Source organism: Muntiacus reevesi, chromosome 19, assembly GCF_963930625.1.
Source record: "Muntiacus reevesi chromosome 19, mMunRee1.1, whole genome shotgun sequence".
NCBI classification, from domain to species: Eukaryota; Metazoa; Chordata; class Mammalia; order Artiodactyla; family Cervidae; genus Muntiacus; species Muntiacus reevesi.
In genome coordinates, this window is record NC_089267.1 from 29,129,170 (window position 1) to 29,155,247 (window position 26,078).

Below are 26,078 nucleotides of genomic sequence, written 5' to 3' on the forward strand. Positions count from 1 at the left end.
GTCTCTGATCCAGGTTTTACATGGCCATAATTAAGATCTTATTCAGCGGGAATCTTTTTGGGGACACTGGGAAGAATCTACCTCCAAACTCAACCATGGTGTTAACAGATTTCAGTCTCTTGCAGATATAAAACAGAGGCTGGCTATCAGCGTGGGGATGCCCTTAAGCATTAGGGGTCTCTTTCCTTCTTGCACATGGTCCTATATATCTCAGGGCCAGCAACATAATCTAGAATCATACTTATGCTAGACTATCTCTAACCAATTCTGTTGCATCTCTTGACTCCAAACAGAAAAAGATTTTCAAGTGTTCATGTAATTAGATTAAGACTACCTGGATAAATCAGAATAGTTTTCCTGTTCAATGGTCTATAATCTTAATTACATCGACAAAATCCCCTTTTCAATGTAATGTAATATATTCACAGAAATAAGGGATTTGAGCATGGACATTTTTGGGAAGAGTTATTCTGCTTACTACCGATTATACAGATACATGATAATTACATCTTTGTGATGAGTTGGGCTTTTAACCATTAGAAAGTATTCCTTTTTATCCCTTTTAATTTTTTTCCCTAGGACTACTTTGATAATAACCAAGTCTGCATTTCTTTCTTTTGATGGTTTACTATTTTCATTTTCTTACTTTTAACCTACATATTTTACATTATTTGAAGTGAGTTTCCTATACACAAAATATGGTAGAATCATTAGTTTCATCCATTCTGCCAATCTCTATTATTTAAATGATGTGTTTAGATCATTTACATTTAGTTTAGTTATCAATATATTTTTATTTAGTCCTATCATTTTATTTTTGCTTGCTTTTCACACCTGTACTGAAAATATTTTAGCATTCCACTTTACTTGTTATGTTTTTATTATATCTCTTTGTATAGTTTTTGTGGGCCAAGTGGCAGGAAGATGAAGATAAAAACAAAAGCAATGGCAATTGTTCTACCACCAGGGACCATAGGTCACCTGATAAGAAAAGTAGGTTGCCCAGGCTCAGCGTTTCAAGTTCCTATAGGTCTATGGTGCTGCTAGGGTCCATGTTACTGTTGCTGCAACTATGATACTACCTGTAGGCTGGGGCATGAGAAAACAAGAAATAAAGAGCAGAACTCCTTTAATTTCTCTGAGCATTATTATTTCTTTTTCCCCTACTTCAAACCAGAACTGGAACTAGCAATCCTACTTTCTCTTTGATGACAAACACCTATCTCATTTCCCCATTTACTCCCCATTTATCATCAGCAAAACTGCCAATCATTCATTCCTCCAAGTTCTTTAATCACAACTTAAAAAAAAAAAAAAGACACATTTTTAATAGAACCTCCATGTCTTTCTTATCGTGCTAATTCAACACTTGGTCATATTCCTTCCTTTAAATTCAGTCCCCTAATTATTGTTGGATATATATGTATATATATATATATGTATACACATATATTTAATTTTGTTAATGAGATTCAATAAAAAATTATGCTGCTGAACTTCCACCCTTTTCAGCTTTCCTTATTCTTCCTATGCAAGCTTTACTTAATTTACAGAACATTTCTTACAGAATATAATTTACAGAATGTTTTTACCAACATCGCTGTAATATTATCAATGAATGTCTTGTGACTGAGTCAGTAGTCATTCCTCTGACTCCATAACTCTTTGTATTTGCAGGATTTTATTATGTGTACCACATTCTTCTTAAAAAAAATAAATCTTGGCTTTATTACTCATTATTTTTCTGTTTCTCCTAATTTCAAAGTTCCCCTTGGACTGCAAGGAGATCAAACCAGTCAATTCTAAAGGAAGTCAACACTGAATATTCCTTAGAGGACTGATGCTGAAGTTCCAATAATTTGGTCACCTGATGCAAAGAGTCAACTCATTGAAAAAAACCCTGATGCTGGGAGAGACTGAAGTCAAGAGGAGAATGGGGTGACAGAGGATGAGATGGTGGGATAGCATCATGGACTCAATTTACATGATTCTGAGCAAATTCTAGGAGATAGTAAAGACTGAGGAACCTGGCATGCTGCAGGCCATGGGGTCACAAAGAGTCAGACATAGCTTAGGGACTATTCTAAACAGTCATTATAACTTAGGGACTGAACAACAAAAACTTCAAAGTTGAATCAAATATTCCTCAAAGCTAGTTTCTTTACTCAAAGTCTACAGTTTTAAAATGAAATTTTCTTTTTTTTGTATTCAGTTACACAAGAAATTGTGGGGGAAAGTTAATAGCTTTTTATTTTGACCAAACCACTATCTAGCAAGGATTTAAAAGTTAATATATATGTATTTTTAATGCTGGTCTTGTCAGTTAGCTCAGGACATTTAGATTCACTTGGAAATAGTGTTACAGCAAGTATTACTCAGTAAAAAAGAAAGGATTGTACTGCCTTGATACATAATGAAGAAAGTAGAATTGTCTGATCACCTATGAAGCTAGAAGTTAATGGAGCTAGAAATTATGAGTTGCATGTGTGCAGCTGGGCCTGAAAGTAAAGGATTTGTAAACCACAGGTAGTGCTAGTATTTATATCAACAAAAAGAAGATCATTTGAAATACAGGAAAGCAAGAGAATGGGAAAGACTAGACATCTCTCCAAGAAAATTAGAGATACCAAGGGAACATTTCATGCAAAGATGGGCACAATAAAGGAGAGAAATGGTATGGACCTAACAGAAACAGAAGATATTAAGAAGAAGTGGCAAGAATATACAAAAGAACTATACAAAAAAGATCTTAATGACACAATAATCACTATGGTGTGATCACTCACCTAGAGCCAGACATCCTGGAGTGTGATATCAAGTGGGCCCTAGGAAGTATCACTATGAACAAATCTAGTAGAGGTGATGGAATTCCAGTTGAGCTATTTAAAATCCTAAAAGATGATGCTGTGAAAGTGCTGCACTCAATATGCCAGCAAACATGGAAACCTCAGCAGTGGCCAGAGGACTGGAAAAGGTCAGTTTCTATCCCAATCCAAAAGAAAGGCAATGCCAAAGAATGTTCAAACCACCTCACAGTTGCACTCATCTCACACGCTAGTAATGCTCAAAATTCTCCAAGCCAGGCTTTAACACTACATGAACTGTGAACTTCCAGATGTTCAAGCTAGATTTAGAAAAGGCAGAGGAACCAGAGACCAAATTGCCAACATCCATTGGATCATAGAAAAACCAAGAGAGTTCCAGAACATCTAGTTCTACTTTATTGATTATGCCAAAGCCTTTGACTGTGTGGATCACAACAAACTGTGGAAGAGATGGGAGTACCAGACTTTTTGACCTGCCTCCTGAGAAATCTGTATGCAGGTGAAGAAGGAACAATTAGAACCAGACATGGGACAATGAACTGGTTCCAAATTGGGAAAGGAGTACATCAAGGCTGTATATTGTCACCCTGCTTATTTAACTTATATGCAGAGTACATCATGAGAAACATTGGGTTGGATGAAACACAAGCTGGAATCAAGATTGCTGGGAGAAATATCAATAAGCTCAGATATGCTGATGACACCAACCTTATGGGAGAAAGCAAAGAGGACTAAAGAGCCTCTTGATGAAAGTGAAAGAGAGTGAAAAAGCTGGCTTAAAACTTAACATTCAAAAAACTAAGATCATGGTGGTATGGCCCCATCACTTCATGTCAAATGGATGGGGAAACAATGGAAACAGTGACAGACTTTATTTTCTTGGGCTCCAAAATCACTGCAGATGGTGACAGCAGCCATGAAATTAAAAGACACTCCTTGGAAGAAAAGCTATGGCCAACCTAGACAGCATATTAAAAAGCAGAGACATTACTTTGCCAACAAAGGTCTATCTAGTCAAAGCTATGGTTTTTCCAGTAGTCATATATGGATGTGAGAGTTGGACTATAAAAAAAGTTGAGCACGGAACTGATGCTTTTGAACTGTGGTGTAGGAAAAGATTCTTGAGAGTCCCTTGGACTTCAAGGAGATCAAACCAGTCAATTCTAATGGAAAACAGTCCTGAATATTCATTGAAAGGACTGATGCTGAAGCTCCCATACTTTGGTCACCTGATGCAAAGAACCGACTCATTAGGAGAGACCTTGATGCTGGGGAATATTGAAGTCAGGAGGAGAAGGAGACGACAAAGCATGATATGGTTGGATGGCATCTACTCGATGGACATGACTTTGAGCAGGTTCCAGTAGTTGGTGAAGAACAGGGAAGCCTGGCACCCTGCAGTCCATTGGGTCACAAATAATTTGACACGACTGAGCGACTGAACTGAACTGAACAGATGGCTGTATTAACATTGGGCAGCAAGGAGACAGGCCATAGTAATTTTATACATGTAAAAGCTTATTATAAGAAACAGAATAATAAACTAAGCTTAAATCATGAAATCAGGATTTGGGTTCAAAATAAGTTAAAATTTCCCCCTCTTTGTAAAGGTCTTTAAGTACTGGGAAGAATTAATTAAGAAATTTTTTTAATACCTGAGGAGTCTTATTCCTTCAAGTATCTCTAATAAAAGGACTGGCATTAACCTACTGATATATTACCAGACATAAGCACATGCAAGTGGTTGAACTAAGCAGGTTCTTGAGAAATTTGTACTGCTAGAGGCAAAGAGCCATGATGATTATAATAAATTTATAAACAACACAGACTACACCAAGAAAATAAGAATAATTATAATATATATGTAGTGTACTCTTTAAAGGAAATATTTTCCATTCTTTCTATATTTCAAGGTATATAGAGAAAATATAAAAATTTCTGCACAGACATTTGGGTTATATAAACACTTGTAAACCTTACAAAAGAAAACTCAAATTCCTATAAAATTCTTCATTCTTTTATTGGTGAGTTTATGCTCATTTCCTTATTCAATTTTCAGTTACTTTTAGATTATGACCACTGATCTAATTGAAGAGGTAATCTGTGAGTATCTGTGTGTTTATGTATATAAGTGTATGATTTGGACCAGTATTATTAGTGTCTTACTTTTACATCAGTAATACTGTTTTTCCATTGGGAAATATGCAGAGAAAGAACTCTACTTCTCAGCCTTTGCAAACAGAGAATCGTGTCACTGGCTTACAGGTGAAAAACCCTGCCTCATATGATCTTAAACTTTTGATCTGTCCAACTGACTAACAATATTATTTTTGACAGAGATCCAATAAATTTCAAATCTGGTATCTCCAAACCACTTACAGCCATAAGCAATCCTCACAGGCAGCCTATTCTATATTTATAAATCCTTTTGGGACAGATTTCTTACTCTATCTCAATTTCATCAGAATATGAGAGAAGCTGAATATCAATTTCTTCCAAAGTTTTTTTGTCCCTAGATACATGTAACTGTATTCAAAGGAGAATTTGCTGGAAAAAGTAAAACTCATTCACAATCAACTGCCCATTTCTTACTAAGCAAATTCACGAGGGACTGCACTAATGGACATTTGTAGGATGAGGCAGCAAATGCTTTGGCTGAATATTTTGGCTTTTAGCCTGAGTGAGCTTTTTACAGAATACAAAGCATGAGAATGCTGAGCAACACAGCGTTATGAATAAATTGCTGAGAACTTTTACAAGGAGAAAAACATGCCATTCTGAAGGACAAGTTCTTTTGTTTTTGACATCACCAGAATCCAGAAACTTTAACAGTAAGAGCTTGCTTTGGAGGATAAAATATTATGAGTAACGAAATAATAGCTTTAATAGTTCAGTGCAGCAGTTTCAGGGAGAGTGAGAGAAATGATCAGTACACATAATGTGTGTGTGTGTCTGTGTATATATAAACTTTTATTCTTGGTATTTCATTTATTCACAGATATGTTTACAGAATTTTGTAACAAAGTAAAAGATCCGTGGCCTAAAAAGAACCAAACTATTCTCTTGGTGAGAACTGCCATCTATAAAAATCATTATTATTTCTAACTTTAGGGGGAAAACACCAGTTTAAAATTTGCACCTTCAGTCTAGATGATAGCCTTCAACACTTTTCCTGCATCCAGTTGTCATTTTAGCTTTTCATGCTAATAATTATTGAAAAGCGCACTTAACAGCTATCATATGTAAAACTGTCCTAGGGATCAACAAGGAGAGCAAATCATCACCTGAAAGAACTTTAAAAAATAAGAAAGGATTTTAAGAAAAACAAATGAAGAAAAGGGTTGAATTATAATAAAATAAATAATTATCAGTTCAGTCGCTCAGTCGTGTCCAACTCTTAGCAACCCCATGAATCGCAGCACGCCAGGCCTCCCTGTCCATCACAAACTCCCGGAGTTTACTCAAACTCTCGCCCATCGAGTCGGTGATGCCATCCAGACATCTCATCCTCTGTCATCTCCTTCTCCTCCTGCCCCCAATCCCTAATTATAATTAAAGTTATAGCATAATATACAAATAAATATTATATATAAGTTATTATAAAAATTATAATAAAATAGAAACTTACATATAATTTTACTATATATAAAATATATAATAAAAACATATTTTATCTCTATAATAAAATGTAGAGAATTTCTACTATGCTGTACTCAGAAAAGGTATAGTTTCAAGCTCACTAGCAATTTAATTGCAGATTTTTAGAAAGTAGTATAGTTTTTCCTGTGGGTATGGAGATATATAGGAGAAGGAAATGGCAACCCACTCCAGTGTTCTTGCCTGGAGAATCCCAGGGACAGAGGAGCCTGGTGGGCTGCTGTCTATGGGGCCACACAGAGTCGGACATGACTGAAGCAACTTAGCAGCAGCAGCAGTAGCAGCATGGAGATATACAAGGAACTATTTGTGGTATGACAGCAAAAAATAATTTGAATCACTTGCAGTGTTTCAATTATCTGTATCATTGCATTAACACATTTATACCATTCTCATAAAGTTTGTATCACAGTTAAACAGCAGGGAAAAGGGCAGGACATAAAGTCTGAAAGAATGACATAGCCATAGGACATATTGAAAACTGCTTAGAACCAACTAGTTCCAAGATGGCAGAAGATTCAACTTCTAGTAGACCTTGAGCCTCATTATATGCTCATTGTAATACATTAGCATACGAAATGGTACACCCACCAGCATCATGATTCTGAGGCCAACCATAAAAGGTCAGGGCTCCCCTGGTGTCTCAGATGATAAAGAATCTGCCTGCAGTGCCAGAGACAGAGCATTGAAACCCATTCCGATCCCTGGGTTGGGAAGATCCCCTAGAGAAGGGAATGGCTAGCCACTCCAGCATTCTTGCCTGGAGAATTCCACAGACAGAGGAGCTTGCCTGGCTACAATCCAAGGAGTCACAAAGAATTGGACATGATTGAGTGACTAACACTTTCATATTCATAGAAGGTCAAAAAGTGGGTAGTGGCCCAATTTCTGGAACTCTGTCCCTTTCCCAAAGTAGTTGGAATAATTCTCCCACTCATTAGCATATGAAGTTACCCAGTCTATAAAAATACCATGCCCTATTTTGAGGCTCTCTCACTTTCTGAGATGGCCCACAACCTGTCTGTAGAGGGTGCTACTCTCTAAATAAATCCACTTCTTACCTGTCACATCATCTGTGAATTCTTTCACAACAAAGCAAGCCACCCATTAGCCAGCCCCAAATCAGCTTCAGGACACGCAAAGTGCCACAGCCACCATGTCAGGAACCATCCTAGCTGCCAGTGGACAGACACCAGCTCCACAGCCCCAGGGCACCCATTGTGCCCACCAGCAGGCAGATGCCAGCTCTAAAACACCTTGGACCCTCAACAGTGCCACAGGATCTAGCCCCAGCCCCGCTCACCAGTAGGTCAACACCAGCCTTGGGACATTCCAGACCCCAGAACTAGCTATGCCAGGAACTGGTCCTACCCACCAGCAGGCCAACACTAGATCCCAAACCCCTGGCCATCCCAACACCGTGGTGGCACTGCCCACGCCAGAACCCAGCTTCACCCACCAGTGGGCCAGGACTAACCCTGGGACCACCTCTCTCTCTGGGTCCCCACAGCTAGCAGCCTTGTGATCTAAGCCCACCCTCCTGAGGCTAGCAGCCTCCACACAAAGCAGGGCCTAGTAACCAACCAAAACAGGGGCCAGCCATGCCTAAGAGACCACCCACAGTGGTCAGCCTACCACAACAGAAGGTCCCATGCACCTATATATGGGCATCCTTAGAGCACATAACTGGTGAGCAGAGGGAAGTATACTGCTGGGATGTATAGGATGTCTCCTACAAAAGGCCACTTCTCCAAGGTCAGAAATGTAATCAACCAGTACAAAGAAGTAAAAACATCTAACTAGGCAAAATGAAGCAACATGTGAATACATTTTAAATAATGGAACAAGATAAAAATAACACAAAAACTAAGTGAAATTGACGCAGGCAATCTCAACATAATGATTTTAAAGATGTCCAAAGAACTCAGGAGAAGACAGAATAAAAAACAGTTTGAAGTTAGAAGTAACTGTTTTTAACCGTTAAAAAATGTAAAGAAGAACTGATCAGAGATGAATAACATAACTCAAATGAAAAATACACTGGAAGGAATCCAGAGCAGATTAAATGATATAGAGGGACAGATCAGAGAGCTATAAAACAGTGTAATGGAAATCACTGAAACTGAATGGAGAAAAAAATAACTAATAAGAATAAATGAGGACAGTTTACAGGAGATTTTGGGGACAATATCAAGCACACTAACATTCCTAATATACGTATCTCCTAAAGAGAAGAGAGAAAGGGCAGAGGATATAGCAGGTAAAACCTCCCTAACCTAGGAAAAGAAACAGACATGCAGGTCCAAAAAGCACAGAGAGTCCCGAACAGGATCAATTCATAGAGGATTATACCAAGACATGTTGTAATTAAAATGGCAAAAATTAAAGAGAGAATATTAAAAGCAACAAGAAAAAAAAAAAAGTTTCATACAAGGAAACTCCCACGTGGCTATAAACTGACTTTTCACACACTGAAGGCCAAAAGGTGGTGGCATGATATATTTAAAGTGATTAAAAGGGAAAAACTGCAACCAAGAATATTCTACCTAGCAAGGCTATCATTCAGATTTGATGGAGAGATCAAAAGTTTTGCAGACAAGTAAAAGTTAAATGTTGAGCACCACCACCTAGCTTATAAGGAAATGTTAAAGAGACTTCTTTGAGTGTAAAAGAAAAGGCCACAACTAAAATCAGGTAAGTTATGAAAAAAAAAATCTCACTGGCAAAGGCCAATACACAGTAAATGTAGTAAACCAGCCTTGTATAAAGCTAGTAGGAATTTCAAAAGACAAAACTAAATAATAAAATCATCTATATCCACAATAAGTAGTTAAGGGATACATAACTACTTATGTAAAATATTATGTCAAAAACAGTAAATCTTAAGGAGGGAGTAATTAAAATGCAGGGTGGTTAAAATACTGCATTTGAACTTAGAATATTTGCAATTTAAAATAATTACATATTGCTATGTACAGGGTGGGGATATAGTTATAACTATGTAATAATTTTGTAGGGCAACATATTTTAACTATACTTACCATGGTAATTGTTTTGAAATGTATAGAAATACTAAATCACTATTTTGCACAAGAGGAACTAGCACAGTATTATAGTTTAATTACTTTAAAAACTAACTAACTTAGGAAAGGAGAACAAATTTGTGGTAACTAGAGACAGGGTGTGAGTGTAGGAGGGTTTGGATGAGGGCAGTCACAAGCTACAAATCTAAAAGATAAATAAGTACTAAGGAGGTAATGTACAATATAATAAACATAATTAACACTGTTAGGTTAATTATAATATATATAATTCTATGTTATATATGAATGCTGTTAAGAGAACAAGTCTTAAGAGTTCTCATCACAGGAAAAATAATTTTTCCATTTCTTTAACTGTGTATCTACATGAGAAAATGGATTTCAATAAACTTGTGGTACTCATTTCATGGTTTATATAAGTCAAATCATTGTATTGTACACCTTTAACACATAAAGGTCAGTCTTCATTGCAATCCCAAAGAAAGGCAATCCAAAAGAATGCTCAAACTACTGCACAAAGGCACTCATCTCACATGCTAGTAAAGTAATGCTCAAAATTCTCCAAGCCAAGCTTCAGCAATACATGAATCATGAACTTCCAGATGTTCAAGCTGGTTTTAGAAAACGCAGAGGAACCAGAGATCAAATTGCTAACATCTTCTGGATCATTGAAAAAGCAAGAGAGTTCCAGAAAAACATCTATTTCTGCTTTACTGACTAGGCCAAAGCCTTTGACTGTGTGGATCACAATACACTGTGGAAAATTCTGAAAGAGATGGGAATACCAGACCACCTGACCTGCCTCTTGAGAAACCTGTATGTAGGTCAGCAAGCAACAGTTAGAACTGGACATGGAACAACAGACTGGTTCCAAATAGGAAAAGGAGTATGTCAAGGCTGTATATTGTCACCCTGCTTATTTGACTTACATGCAGAGTACATCATGAGAAATGCTGGGCTGGAGGAAGCACAGGCTGGAATCAAGATTGCTGGGAGAAACATGAATAACCTCAGATATGCAGATGATACCACTCTTATGGCAGAAAGTGAAGAGGAACTAAAAAGTCTCTTGATGAAGGTGAGAGAGGGGAGTGAAAAAGTTGGCTTAAAGTTCAACATTCAGAAAACTAAGATAATGGCATCCGGTCCCATCACTTCATGGCAAATAAATGGGAAAACAGTGGAAACAGTGTCAGACTTTATTTTGGGGGGCTCCAAAATCACAGCAGATGGTGATTGCAGCCATGAAATTAAAAGATGCTTACTCCTTGGAAGGAAAGTTATGACCAACCTAGATAGCATATTAAAAAACAGAGACATTACTTTGCCAACAAAGGTCTGTCTAGTCAAGACTATGGTTTTTCCAGTGGTCATTTATAGATGTGAGAGTTGGACTGTGAAGAAAGTTGAGCGCCAAAGAATTGATGCTTTTGAACTGTGGTGTTGGAGAAGACTCTTGAGAGTCCCTTGGAATGGAAGGAGATTCAACCAGTCCATCCTAAAGGAGATCAGTCCTGGGTGTTCATTGGAAGGACTGATGCTGAAGCTGAAACTCCAATACTTTGGCCACCTCATGCGAAGAGTTGACTCATTGGAAAAGACCCTGATGCTGGGAGGGATTGAGGGCAGGAGGAGAAGAGAACGACAGAGGATGAGATGGCTGGATGGCATCACTGACTCGATGGACATGAGTTTGAGTTGATGATGGAGTTGCGAGTTGATGGACAGGGAGGCCTGGCGTGCTGTGACTAATGGGGTCGCAAAGAGTCGGACACATCTGAGCGACTGAACTGAACATACACAGTGCTATATCTCAATAAAACTGGGGGAAAAAAGCATGTTTAAAGTTTCTGTACAAATTTCAGATGCTTCCAGTTTAAACAGATACTCACTTATATATTTAGTAGACAACTAAATTTGTGAGTCTGTAGGAATTGTTTGAGTAATTCTTTTATCCCTTAACTCATTCAATTTATATGTCTCTTATATTTCTAAGTACTTAGGACAGCTTAAAGAGAGGCCAGTGCATTGTAATTACAATTTATGTAGTTAATCATGTAAACTCAGAAGAAATAACTGGATACATAGATACCAGTTTTTCTTTATTAAAATTTAAATTTGAATTAAGTGGTTTTTATAAAGAAGTTACATTTCTAATTTACATTCTGGTTCCTAATCACCACTACTGGCCCTAACTGAGGGATCCATTATTTCTCATTAGGACTTTACTAACAGCCTCTGAGCAGATCATTTTTACCTCCAGCTCTGCCATCTTAAATCCAGTCAATGCACCACATGACTATGTAATTGTCCTATTCAAAATTTTTCAATGATTTAATATCACATACAGAATATCAATTCAAGGAAGTTCCTTAAAATCTGGTTATTTCTCAGGCTCCAGAAGACTGAAGTATAAAAAATGCAAGCAAAGCCTGACATAAAGTGAAAATATAGCTTAATTACTGTTAACTTTAGATGTATAATCTAAAGAAATAATATATCAACAAAGAGTTGGGGCAGGTGCAAATAAATTCAGTAGAATTAAGAGAAAAGCATTTGGCTCATGAAAGTATAAGAGACTCTAAGTGTTTCATTAAGAACTGTGAATGAATGGGGATGTTGCCTCATTAGTGTATGTACACATGTACTATATTTATTTAGCACAAAACCTGCACATCTAGAGCTGAAGGCAAAGCCATAAGAGACTATAATAAAACCTTTTGGCATGAGTGGTGAGATTCACTCTATACATGAGTCATCCGATGGAGATCAATGGACCTATTTTTATACAGGAAAGAGATAAGTGCTTCCCTGTTCCATCCTGAAAAGATAGAATCACTCTGGCTCTACCAGATGAGATGTAAAGTATATTAGCATCTTACTCTAACTCTTCAGAACATAACTGTGTATGTGTTCAGTCACTCAGTCGTGTCCAACTCTTTGCGACCCCATGGACTGTAGCATTCTAGGCTCTTCTGTCCATGGGATTTCACAAGCAAGAATACTTGGGAGTAGGTTGCCATTTCCTTCTCCAGTGGATCTTCCTGACCCAGGGAGCAAACCCAAGTCTCCTCCTCGGTTATTTACTGACTGAGCAACCAGAGAAACTTCCTGTATCTAAGAGCCAGATTAAGCCCAAGTGATAAAACAAAGAGATGTCTTCAAGAACAGAGCTTCATTCCATTGACATGCAAATAGAAAAGCTATGACTAACTAGACAGCATATTAAAAAGCAGAGACATTACTTTGCTGACAAATATCCATCTAGTCAAAGCTATGGTTTTTCCACTAGTCATGTATGGATGTGAGAGTTGGACTATGAAGAAAGTTGAGCACCAACGAATTGATGCTTTTGAAATGTGGTGTAGGAGAAGACTCTTGAGAGTCCCTTGGACTGCAAGGAGATCCAACCAGTCCATCCTAAAGGAAATCAGTCTGAATATTCATTGGAAGGACTGATGCTGAGGCTGAAACTCCAACACTTTGGCCACCTGATGCAAAGAACTGACTCATTTGAAAAGATTCTGATGTTGTGAAAGATTGAAGGTGGGAAGAGAAGGGGATGACTGAGGATGAGATGGGTGGATGGCATCACCAACTTGATGGACATGAGTTTGAGCAAGCTCTGGGAGTTGGTGATGGACTGGGAAGCCTGGAGTGCTGCAGTTCGTGGGATCACACCATTGGACATGACTGAGAAACTGAACTGAAATGCTTCAGTTTTCCTGGCACCTTGGGAATTTAATTTAGGTACTTCGTCCTGTCTATAACCAATGGCAATCTCAAGTAGATGACAAGTTTTATTATCTTTTTGGATCAATACAATTAGCTAGATAAATGACTGCAATTCTAATTTTCAGGGTAGGCGAGGAGACAAATGTTTTTAGGAGAAGTGAAAGTAAATATTCCTTGCATTTATACTGTGTACATTTCCATAACTAAGTTAGATTAGCTTCCCTGGCGGTTCAGGCGGTAAAGAATCCACCTGCAATGCACTAGACCAGGGTTCGATCCTTGGTTCTGGAAGACCCCCTAAGAAAAGGAATGGCCACCCACTCTAGAATTCTTGCCTGGGAAATCCCATGAACAGAGGAGCCTGGCAGACTACCATCCACAGGGTTGCAAAGAGTTGGATATGACTGAGCAACTACTTACAGGCAAACAAAAATGCACACCATATCTAAAGAATCTAGGGCTTTTTTCAGGAGCACTGAGAAATCTCCACAGTTGCATTATTCTATTTCAGAGCTAGAATAGCACACTGGTCTTCATTATGGCTTAGATAAAATGTTAACTAAAGTGCAGTATCTCTCTATGCCAAGAAAAGTCTGATTGTAATTTAATTTTCTCCAAGCCACAGGAAAAATACACTTATTAGAGTACCTATTTCAAATCTCTTTAAATTAATGAATATATGGCTGTTACTTGACTATACAATTGCAAGTTGGTCAGAATAAGACATACCAATGAACACAGTCTTTATGAATATATCTGATAATATCTAGTTTCCGGATCTACAAAAATTCAAATGAAATTCTAAACTTTGGCTTTCCTTCAATTCTGTCTAACCTTCAGTTTTCCCTAAGTAAATAAATGTTCAAATTTCTCCTTGAAATGGTCCATACTTCACAGAATGAAAAGAATTTCTGGAATGGTCACATCTGTCTTTCTCATTTACATCAACTTCCTAACCTAGCCACAGTAAAATACTTTCTAGGCTTACATTGATAAAGGTCTTGACCAAGTTTCTTTCAAAAGGGGATATATGTATATCTATGGCTAATTCATGTTGAGGTTTCACAGAAAATAGCAAAATTCTGTAAAGCAATTACCGTTTAATAAAAAAAAAAAAAAACTAATTTTAAAAAAATGTTAATACTAAGTACTTTGTCTCCACGTGCAATTATGACTCTCTCCTGTCACACCAGCCACTTCTGCAGTATTCGGGTTTTATGCTGATCCAGAACTACTCAGGATCACCACTTTCCACTTCCATACTTACATTATCTACCCCTAGATACCTGACTCTATTTCTCTTCAGTTTTGTTTTGAGGCAAATTATGCTGAGACTGAGACTTGTCAGTATTTTACTTAACATAGGTTCACTGTGAGAATTATAATATTGCACAAGCCTATAGGATACAGAATAATGTCTCAATGTCAATAAAGAAATAAAATACTTCAAAGCAATTATATATTATTTATACTATTTTTCCAGGCAAGGGAGAATGAAAGAAATAAAGTCCAAATTTAGTTTGAGGCATGCCTTTCTGGGAATTGGTTCTCAGGAGAGAGGCTTGACCAGTGGAATGAATGAATTCCAGGTTTGCCCAGCCAGAACAAGCAAGAAAGCCCCTGTGCTAGAGCACGTTGCTCAGGAACAAAGGGGGCGGTGTTGGCTGGCAAGCTGACCTCCTTCGTGGGGTCACTGTCCAGTTTCCACCACGGTCAAGCAAATATTCACGTCAGCGTAACAGCAACGAATGCCCCAAGCTCTTTGGAGACCAGAGTTGCCTTGGCCAGGCCCAACATTCTCAGATAGTCTTCACAAACTCTGGCTATTTTTAAACTAAATGTCCCCTTTTTTGGTTACTTCTTCATGGGTTCTTATTGATAAGTCCCCAGCAGTATTCCTCAGCAGCTGAGTTATTGAGCATGTATTAGCCACCACGAGGTCAACAATGATCTCTTGACACAAGTTCACTTTTATATTAAAGTTACTTTACTTATGAACAAGAGAATTTGAACTCATATCAAAACATTGCACATCTTCCTCTCAAATATTTTTCTGAGTTGTGTCCTTCTTTATCAGGTTAACCTAACTATTCCTGTGGAAACAAGGTGGTAAAGGAACTCATGGCTTTCTGGTAATGGATAGTAATGCGTTCATTGAAAGAAGACATGTGTATCTACCATGTCCAATTTGAACATCATGTGTATGGTTCCTAATCTGATGTTTATAAAATAAAATATCCAGAATGATATATGTTTAAATGGAAGAGTCTTAGTCTTTAATTAGGGGACTATTAGGAGTATTATAAGGCATAGTGTACCTCTGTGTGTGTGTGTGTGCACTTATGCACTTTAGAAATGCTTTTAAGAAATAAAAGCATTCTTTTATTTCTAGTGGAGGGCTTCCTGGTCAGAATTAGATCAAGCTGAAATTCTAGGCATTGCATACATAAACAGTCATATTAGGATAACTGGAATTTGGTTTTGTTCTTTTGTGCAAAATATTGCTTCCAAGATATCTTGTTATAAACGTAACACTCTCAAAATTAGAGTTCATTATTTTTGTATTACATTTCTCCTTTCAAACTGTCCACTGTCATTAGTGGTATCATATAGTATTAGTTTTCTATGGTAGGAATTTTTTTCTAATCACAGAAAATGAAAGCTCAGTGAAGGAAAAAAGAAAATATCCATGAAGAATAAAAGCTCATGAGCACAGTCACTAATATTTCAAGCTTCATTATTTATCCTGATAGAAGTGAAAAGTCTCAAAATTTTTTAATATTTTTGGTCACGTTAACTGAATTAAATCCCTTGGTCAATTGTTCGTATATGAATTGTTTATATATGAATAGATTTTTCTTACTGATTTTTATTCACTGGTATATGAAATGCTTTTAGTTGGTGCCATATTTTTTAAAAAATCTTTCCTGTCAATATTACAATGAATGGGACTTTAGAAAAACAATATTGTGATCTTTTATATTAAAAAAAACTGACATTAAAACCAGAATTTTTAATAAAGGTCTGAATTGAAAATAATGTTCTCCAAGTATTAAGAATGTATATATTAAAACTTCTATTTCTGAATTCCCATTATTTCAAATACTGCTTTGCTTCTAAATTAAAGATAATTAAATCTTTAATTTATATCATGATAAAACACATTTTTAATATTTGCAAGAAATGAACATCAGCATATAACACTTCATAGCATTTGCCAATCTTATATAGTGCTTATTAAAAATAGCATTTTGCTAAGTTGGATGACAGAAATTTAGAAATGCTGAATGCCTTACCAGAAATATTTTGCTCCTCTCTTATCTGTGACAAGAAATTCAACTCAGTTCAGTTCAGTCACTCAGTCATGCCCAACTCTTTGCAACCCCGTGAACCACAGCACACAGGGCCTTCCTGTCCATCACCAACTCCTGGAGTTCACCCAAACCCATGTCCATTGAGTCGGTGATGCCATCCAATCATCTCATCCTCTGTCTCCCCTTCTCCTCCTGCCCTCAATCTTTCCAAGCATCAGGGTCTTTTCAAATGAGTCAGCTCTTCGCATCAGGTGGCCAAAGCATTGGAGTTTCAGCTTCAGCATCAGTCCTTCCAATGAACACCCAGGAGACCTCCTTTAGGATGGACTGGTTGGATCTCCTTGCAGTCCAAGGGACTTTGAAGAGTCTTCTCCAACACCACGGTTCAAAAGCGTCAATTCTTTGGCACTCAGTTTTTTTTATGGCCCAACTCTCACATCCATACATGCCTACTAGAAAAACCATAGCCTTGACTAGACAGACCTCTGTTGGCAATGTCGTGTCTCTGCTTTTCAATATGCTGTCTAATTCACACTTTAAAATATACAGTCTCCAACATATCTAACAGACCCCCTTCAGTATGAGTTTCCATATTCTGACAAAATGCCTGAATTCTTTCCTCTATTTAAACAAGTGCTAGTCACCTAACTTGATATAAAGTTTAACTTCACTTATTTATTAAATATAAAACTAATAAATAAATTAATCAGCATATTAACCAACAAACATTTCCTCTCATGTACAGCTCACTGCTATGAAGTCAGTTATCTAGAAAGCTGTATAAAATGAGAAACGACCTGCAGAAACCCTAGGTTTCTCTTTTCTTTGACAGAATAGCATCCTGGATTTTTAAAATACTATTGTCTAGACTTCACAAAAAATATTTTGAATATGAAGATTTGAAATAAGTCTCTCTCTCTCTCTATATATATATATATATATGCACTCACACATACATATATATATATATATACACACACACTTATACATAGATTTATTATAAATATATCTATATATACACATATATGTGTGTATGTGTGTGTGTATATATATATATTTTAAAAGATTTATTATTTCCAATTACTGTCAGAATTGAAAACGAAATTGATTAATTTCCATTTCTAAAATAAATTTTCATAGAAATGTCTCCTTTTGTTGACCACTAAACCTAGGTAACAACAAATATTTTTTCATGAGAATTCATATTATTAAAAAAAACTGTTTTTATCATAGATTGAGTCAAGTCAAAATGGCTTTGAACATTTCTATTCAGCACTTTACTGGAGTAAGATTACAAAGATCATAAACATCACACTAAAATGAAACTAGAATTTCATCACAAAAACAAAGACAGAAATGTCCTTCTCTCTGGAAATTTATAGACTTCCTGTTAAACACATCCTAGGAAAAAGGAAATATAGACACAGGAGGATAAAAATAACAACAAAAACAGCACTTATCAATATTTATAGCAGTGGCCACAGGACTGGAAAAGGTCAGTTTTCATTCCAATCCCAAAGAAAGGCAGTATCAAAGAATGCTCAAACTACCACACAATTGGACTCATCTCACACGCTAGTAAAGCAACGCTCAAAATTCTCCAAACCAGGCTTCAGCAATATGTGAACCGTGAACTTCCAGATGTTCAAGTTGGTTTTAGAAAAGGCAGAGGAACCAGAGATCAAATTGCCAACATCTGATGGATCATCAAAAAAGCAAGAGAATTCCAGAAAAACATCTATTTCTGCTTTATTGACTATGCCAAAGCCTTTGACTGTGTGGATCACAATACACTGTGGAAAATTCTGAAAGAGATGATAATTTCAGAGCACCTAACCTGCCTCTTGAGAAACCCGTATGCAGGTCAGGAAGCAACAGTTAAAACTGGACATGGAACAACAGACTGGGTGCAGACAGGGAAAGGAGTACGTCAAGGCTGTATATTGTCACCCTGCTTATTTAACTTATATGCAGAGCACATCATGAGAAACGCTGGGCTGGAGAAAGCACAGGCTGGAATCAAGATTGCTGGGAGAAATATCAATAACCTCAGATGTGCAGATGACACCACCCTTATGGCAGAAAGTGAAGAAGAACTAAAGAGCCTCTTTATGAAGGTGAAAGAAGAGAGTGAAAAAGTTGACTTAAAGTTCAACATTCAGGAAACTAAGATCATGGCATCTGGTCCCATCACTTCATGGCAAATAAATGGGGAAGCAGTGTAAACAGTGTCAAACTTTATTTTTCTGGGTGCCAAAATCATTGCAGATGGTGACTGTAGCCATGAAATTAAAAAGACACTTACTCCTTGGAAGGAAAGTTATGACCAACCTAGACAGCATACTGAAAAGCAGAGACATTACTTCGTCAACAAAGGCCCATCTAGTCAAGGCTATGGTGTTTCCAGCGGTCATATATGGATGTGAGAGTTGGACTATAAAGAAAGTTGAGCACTGAAGAATTGATGCTTTTGAACTGTGGTTTTGGAGAAGACTCTTCAAAGTCCCTTGGACTGCAAGGAAATCCAACCAGTCCACCCTAAAGGAAATCAGTCTTGAATATTCACTGGAAGGACTGATGCTGAAGCTGAAACTCCAATACTTTGGCCACCTGATGCAAAGAGCTGACTCATTTGAAAAGACCCTGATGCTGGGAAAGATTGAGGGCAGAAGCAGAAGGGGATGACAGGATGAGATGGTTGGATGGCATCACCAACTCAATGAACATGGGTTTGTGTGAACTCCAGGAGTTGGTGATGGACAGGGAGGCCCAGCATGCTGTGGTTCATGGCGTTGCAGAGTCGGACATGACTGAGCGACTGAACTGAATTGAAGAGGTAAATTCATTGTATCAAATGCTTTTATCAATAAAAATAAAATAATGGCTGAGAAATAAATTCCTCAATATATAAGCTAAAAAAATCTTAGAAAGGAACAATCAAGGAAACCAAAATAAAGTTATGATGGAGGAAATAAGTTAAAAAGCACTGCTTAACAAGGTAGAAAATAGAAAACAGTAGATTTAAATAATAAATGAAAATGCTGGTTCATTGAAAAAAAATGATGATACAGGCAAACTGCTAACCAACTTGATAACTGGAAAAAAGAAGGTACAAATATATAAAAGAAGAAATTAAAGGGGACAGATAAGCATTAAAACAGAAAAATTTGTTTAAATGATGCACGCTACTTTGATGACCTCTAAAGAAAAAAAATTCATTTAAATGAGATAGATAATTCCTTATTTGAGTTGTAATGCTTAACTAGACCACTTTTTTTTCTTATTCTAGACCACACATTGTATTTAACTGCAAATAGCAGCTTCAGTTGCATGCAACAAATTCTGTTAAATTCTCTCTTCATTTTTATTCTATTATAAATATTTTCTAATTTTCCCTATGATGGCTTGTAGATGTACTCATCATTTAAAAGTGGGCATTTAATTTTCAAATACATGAGATTTTTAAAATTAAAAAAAGGCCTATTTTTCATTTGACAACTTTAGGGGAAAAAAAGAATGTTAGATAACTTATTCTCAGAGTACATTTCTTTTATCCCTTCAGATTCACTCACTCGCCTTTCCCACCATAATATCTGCCCAAAGAAGTAGTTCACTACTGATCACATTAATGGTCCCCTTTAATCTCTAATTTCTGATAATGTTCTTGAATCTATTCCCACACTTCTCTATGTCTATGAACATGATCATACAACAAATCTAAAGATCTCATGGATGACACAAATGGATTTCAAAATATTGAATAACTCTTACATGCCTTATAAAAACATCATTTAACATAATAAATGATTACATTTATTTTTATTGTGTTATTGGTAACTAGTTGTCCATACTTTAAGATTATCAGTCATTTAAAAAATATTTTTATTATGAAAAATTCAAACATGTAAAAGGTAAACCCATTCACCCATCTTCTATAAATATTAATATCCTAAACTTTTACATCATATATAATTTCTCCCACTTTGCTGAACCTTTTCCAAGCATTATTATTATCATTATATAGTTATTTTGAGGTAAATGTATATCTTGAAATGCACAAATCATGTATTCTATTTTTAAATATACCATTCCTAGGTAATTTCTTATGTCTTATGCCAAAGAAAAAACAAACAAACAAACCAGTAGTAACTCTTATTGTTTATGATTCTATAGCTGTTGGCTCAGCCAATGCAGGAGATGTCGGTTTGATCCTTGGGTCAGGAAGATCCCCTAGAAATGGCAACCCACTCCAGTATTCTTGACTGGGAAATCCCATGGACAGGGGAACCTGGTGGGCTACAGTCCGCTGGGTTTCAAAGAGTTGAATATGACTTAGTAACTAAACAGCAACAACTACAAAGGCTGTTCAATGCTTGCTTGACTGAAACAATATAGTTCTTTTCCTAATCCAAGTATACCTCATTTTATCACACTTCACTTTACTATCTTCATAGATATTGTATTTTTTTATATGTTGAAAATTAGTGGGGCTCGTGCAAGTCTATCAGCACTGCTTGTTTAGCAGAATTTGCTCATTTTGAATCATGTGTCACATTTTGGTGATTTTTGCAATATTTCAAACTTTTTCATTATTATTATATTTGATATGGTGATAAGTGAACAGTCATCTTTGATGTTACTACAGTGAGTCACTGAAGGATCAAATGACAGAATTTTTTAGCAATAAAGTGTTTTTAATAAGGGTATGTACATTGTTTTTATACATAATGCTATTGCCCACTTAAAAGACAGTGAAACCAAGCCTAAATACTTCTGAGACACACATCCTTTATTTAGTGCTATGAACAATGCTTACATTATTGTTCATGAAGCTGCATTATCTGTTGGACCACTTCAAAATATTGGCTTTCAATGATTCTCTCCAAAGTTATTACTGTGATTCACTGACTATTAGCACCTGAAAGCTAGTCTTGCTCAGATTATAAATAAATAAAAAAACACATAAATAATAATTCAGTCAAGTTAAATTTACTGTTCAGAATTGTATAGTATTAAGGTAAGACAACACATTTTCTAACTGTGTCTTCTTGAGCCCTCAAGCTCACAATCAGTGCATGCCTGTAATATACTCTCTTTCAAAACTGGCTAAATCCCTATCTTATGCATATTACTATGAGTGGGAAAAACAAGGTAAGGGGATATGGGATAGAGCAAAAAGTAGTTTTATTTGCTCAAGGAATACCTGTTCCTGTCTAGGATAGCTTACACCTGGCTTAGAAAAGCAGGGCCTTACCACATCAATCAGAGGAAAGAGAAGATAGCAATCTGAAGAACCTTTGACCACTGCCAAGCATCAGTCATTAAAGCTCTTAGGTGAGAAAGTCATGGCCACTCTCACAAGAATTCCTGACATATATCACGAAGACTAAGGAAGGGATAAGGTGACCGGCGTGGGTGCCAGTGGCAAGAAGCACAGAAGGTGGAGGACTCCTGCCACCATCCTCACTGCCGTCAGGTGCTGTAGGCTGGAGAAGGTCCTGCGGTCAGAACACAGACAGGCACGATCAGACAGGGGAGCCCATACACGTGTCCTAAGGCCAGAGACAAATAGTGAACCCTGCATAGCCCAGAACCCTCAACTCACCCCTGTGTCCAACACGAGGGAGAAACGCCCAAATCAACAGCATTCTGGTAGTATAAACTTGTGTGATAATTCAAAAGAAGCGCCACAGCAACCAGTGAGAGGAGCCCTCTCCTTAGGATGCCCTCTGCAATCCAGGTCAACCACAGGCTCAGGCACCTCCAAGACTCAATGTGACAAGGAATATGGGATCACAAGTTGAACCGATGCTTTAGATTTTTTGAAAGTAAAATCACTCAGTTATGTCTGACTCTTTGGTCTCTTTGGTCAGAGAGAACATATTGGGAAATGGAAGACAGCACTCAAATGATCATTGACCAGGCTCAGAGCACTATTCTCAAATGCTACTGCCAGCCCTAGCTGGTCCCAAGGACTGGGAATGGGACTTAGAAGAGTTCCCTTACAAAGGTCTGAAGATGGTTCTGCTTTCCAGCATCACTTTATCAATGGCACTGAAATCCAGATGTAGTAGTAACTTCCAGACTCTAGAGTAACTTGACATATTTAGAACCAACATAATAAGCTTCTGTTCAAGCTGCTGAAGGAAAAGCTGCCCCAGCAGCCTGGTAGCATCTCACATTCTAACATCTAAGCTTCAGATTTGAAGAGTTTCTCTTTGAAATTGTAGATGTGGGTAAGCTCAACTTCTTCCTCTCTACTCTAACCCTGAGGGGAGGCTACCTGTTTCCTGAAGTTATCTTGGAATGACTGTTTCTCTTCCTTGTTCATTAAGTGCTTCAACACCAACATAACCTTTTTCTTTATTAAATTCTCTCTACCGAAAGAACTAGTATGATTTCTGTTTCCTTGACTCAACTCTGACTCATGCACTTTAGATCAGGGATAAAGAAATAATTTATTTTTTGGAAGCACCTTTCTAAAATTGTTCAGTATGAAACAAGTGTTGCATGATCTATTAGTTTGTAATTTGCAACAGAAAAACAGGTTTGATTAAGAAGGACCCAAACATTATAACTCCTTTGTATTAAGATAAAATTGGCTAATTTACATAGACTTAGAAAGCAATGTGACATTGAGAAGAATTAACATAGAATAATTATAATACATATTGGAATCCTATACCTTTAAATTTATTTCTGCAACAATTTGTTGATATTACTGTATGTTATTAATTGACAACATATATTAAATATCACATAATTTTTTGTTATTCCTATTGTGAATAATTCAGTTATAACATATAAATGGATTTGGTGCATGACTATTAGATTTTTGCATTTCTTTTCATGTTTCCCAGTATTTAAAAGCAGTAGGATATAATCATTGAAAGATATAGCCTGAGCAATATACTAAAAATGTGAGATTTAATGAAGTAGGACTTTAAATAAAGGCATATCATCATATATGATACAACTACATGGTCATTCTATATTTTATCTATTATATATTGTGTTTGCAATAATAAAGCAGAAATAAATACTGACACAATTAGCATGCACCACTTCATATCAATCAATCATATATATTTATTTAAAACACTGTACTGCAGCATCAGTTACGTTTTCACAAAGAACAGTGAAGATAATCTTTTCTTCCTATTACCTCACTTATTTAAGTGGAGGAATCACATTCACAATACTGAAAAATAATATAGAACATCTGCTCATTATAATGAATAACAGTAGAATCTTTTATTGTGCTTACTACTATTCCTTTTGATAACTTTCAAATCGAAACTTCCAGTTCTACTTACAGGATGAGAAATCTTAAAGACAGTAAAATCCCTTAGACTGTACTTATAAAAATAATGATGAACTATTTTTTGAAAGTAAAATCACTCAGTCATGTCTTACTCTTTGCAATCCCATACACTGTAGCCTACAGGGCTCCTCAGTCCATGGAATTTTCCAGCAAGAGTACTGGAGTGGGTTGCCATTTCCTTCTCCAGGGAATCTTCCCAACCCAGGGATCAAACCTGGGTCTCCTGCACTGCAGGCAGAATGCTTTACCCCTCTGAGCCACCAGGGAAGATGGTAAAATCATGTATACTGTCTTGGTCAGCAAAGTACCCCAAACTACAGGTGAGAACAAGGACATGAAACATGTCCATTTGAATACTTATCTTATTCTCTAGCTAAGAGAGCAGAGAAATTTCAAAAATCAAAACCTAGACTGTGACTGTTAGGAAACTGTTAAAATAATTCACTTTCTGGACTAAACATTTTTATTTCTTCCCTTAAATATCTTATCATATTATTTTGGTATGAAAATATTTAGTTCAGTAACTCTTCATAGATAATCCTATCTAAATAGAAAAACCATATGTAATTCTATATTTGTTTAGCATTTAGACTATGCTGATTCTCTAAATGGCAAATGGTAGTATCATATAAAATGCATAATATAGATCACTTTAGAAAGAAATTACAGTTATCTGAATTAAACTGTTTTACTTAGTAAAGCTAATTTTTCCACTAAATATATTTTTAAGCATAAGCCACTAAAGAGAGTAAAATTTATCTAAGGCTCAAATTCCAAGAATTCACCATGACAGAGTTTATCCTATTGCCAACTTACTCTCTACCTGTAACCAAGGGTTTATCAGAACACAATTGTACAGTACTCAGTTATTTAAATCCATGTCATAAAGCAAAACCCTACTCCAATGATGAAAAAGTGTAGACACTAAGTATTTCAGTTTTATACATCATTATAATAATAACTTGAAATGTAACATATTTAAGCTTGACCTAATCCATTAGGATGTTTTTAATATTTATGCAATTAGCAGAACAAATTTACATTCATGATATAAATTATTTCTACCTACTGATCTTGAAGCACCTTGTAAATTAAATATTTAACAAAAGTGTGAGGGAGGAGCTGTACTGTCTATAAAAGTAAACAAATATGTAACATCTTTAGTTCAGTTCAGTTGTTCAATCGTGTCCGACTCTTTGTGACCCCATGAATCACAGCACGCCAAGCCTCCCTGTCCATCACCAACTCCCAGAGTTTACTCAAACCCATGTCCATCGAGTTGGTGATGCCATCCAGCCATCTCATCCTCTGTTGTCCCCTTCTCCTCCTGCCCCCAATCCCTCCCAGCATCAGGATCTTTTCCAATGAGTCAACTCTTCGCATGAGGTGGCCAAAGTATAGGAGTTTCGGCTTCAGCATCAGTCCTTCCAATGAACACCCAGGAGACCTCCTTTAGGATGGACTGGTTGGATCTCCTTGCAGTCCAAGGGACTCTCAAGAGTCTTCTCTAACACCACAGTTCAAAATCATCAATTTTTCAGTGCTCAGCTTTCTTCACAGTCCAACTCTCATATCCATACATTACCACTGGAAAAACCATAGCCTTGACTAGACAGACCTTTGTTGGCAAAGTAATGTCTCTGCTTTTTAATATGCTATCTAGGTTGGTCATAATTTTCCTTCCAAGGAGTAAGTGTCTTTTAATTTCATGACTGCAGTCACCATCTGCAGTGATTTTGGAGTCCAAAAACCCTTAGGAAGAGTTAAATATTTAACAAAAAGACTAGAATTCTTTACATCTAACACAGAAACAAGATAATATATTACTTATGGAACAATATTAATTGATTTTACTATATAAGTGTCTGTTCACCTTATGCATATATAGTCTATGGTATAGACACTCAATTAAAAAAAAAAAAAAGACTTAAGCTTACTTTTATCCCCAAAACCTAAAGAAACACCATAGAGAGAGAAAGAGAGGAGGAAAAAAGATGTCTCAAATTCCAGGAAGCCAGACTCTTTCCACAGGTTTACTAAAGTTGAACACTAAAACTTTTGTTTAATCCCTGAAAGTATGCATTTCAGTGGTTACAAGAATGTAAAACTGATATAAATAGAGTTGAGCCTTGAACATACTTTGAACTATGTGGGTCCATTTATATGTAGATTGTTTCAATAA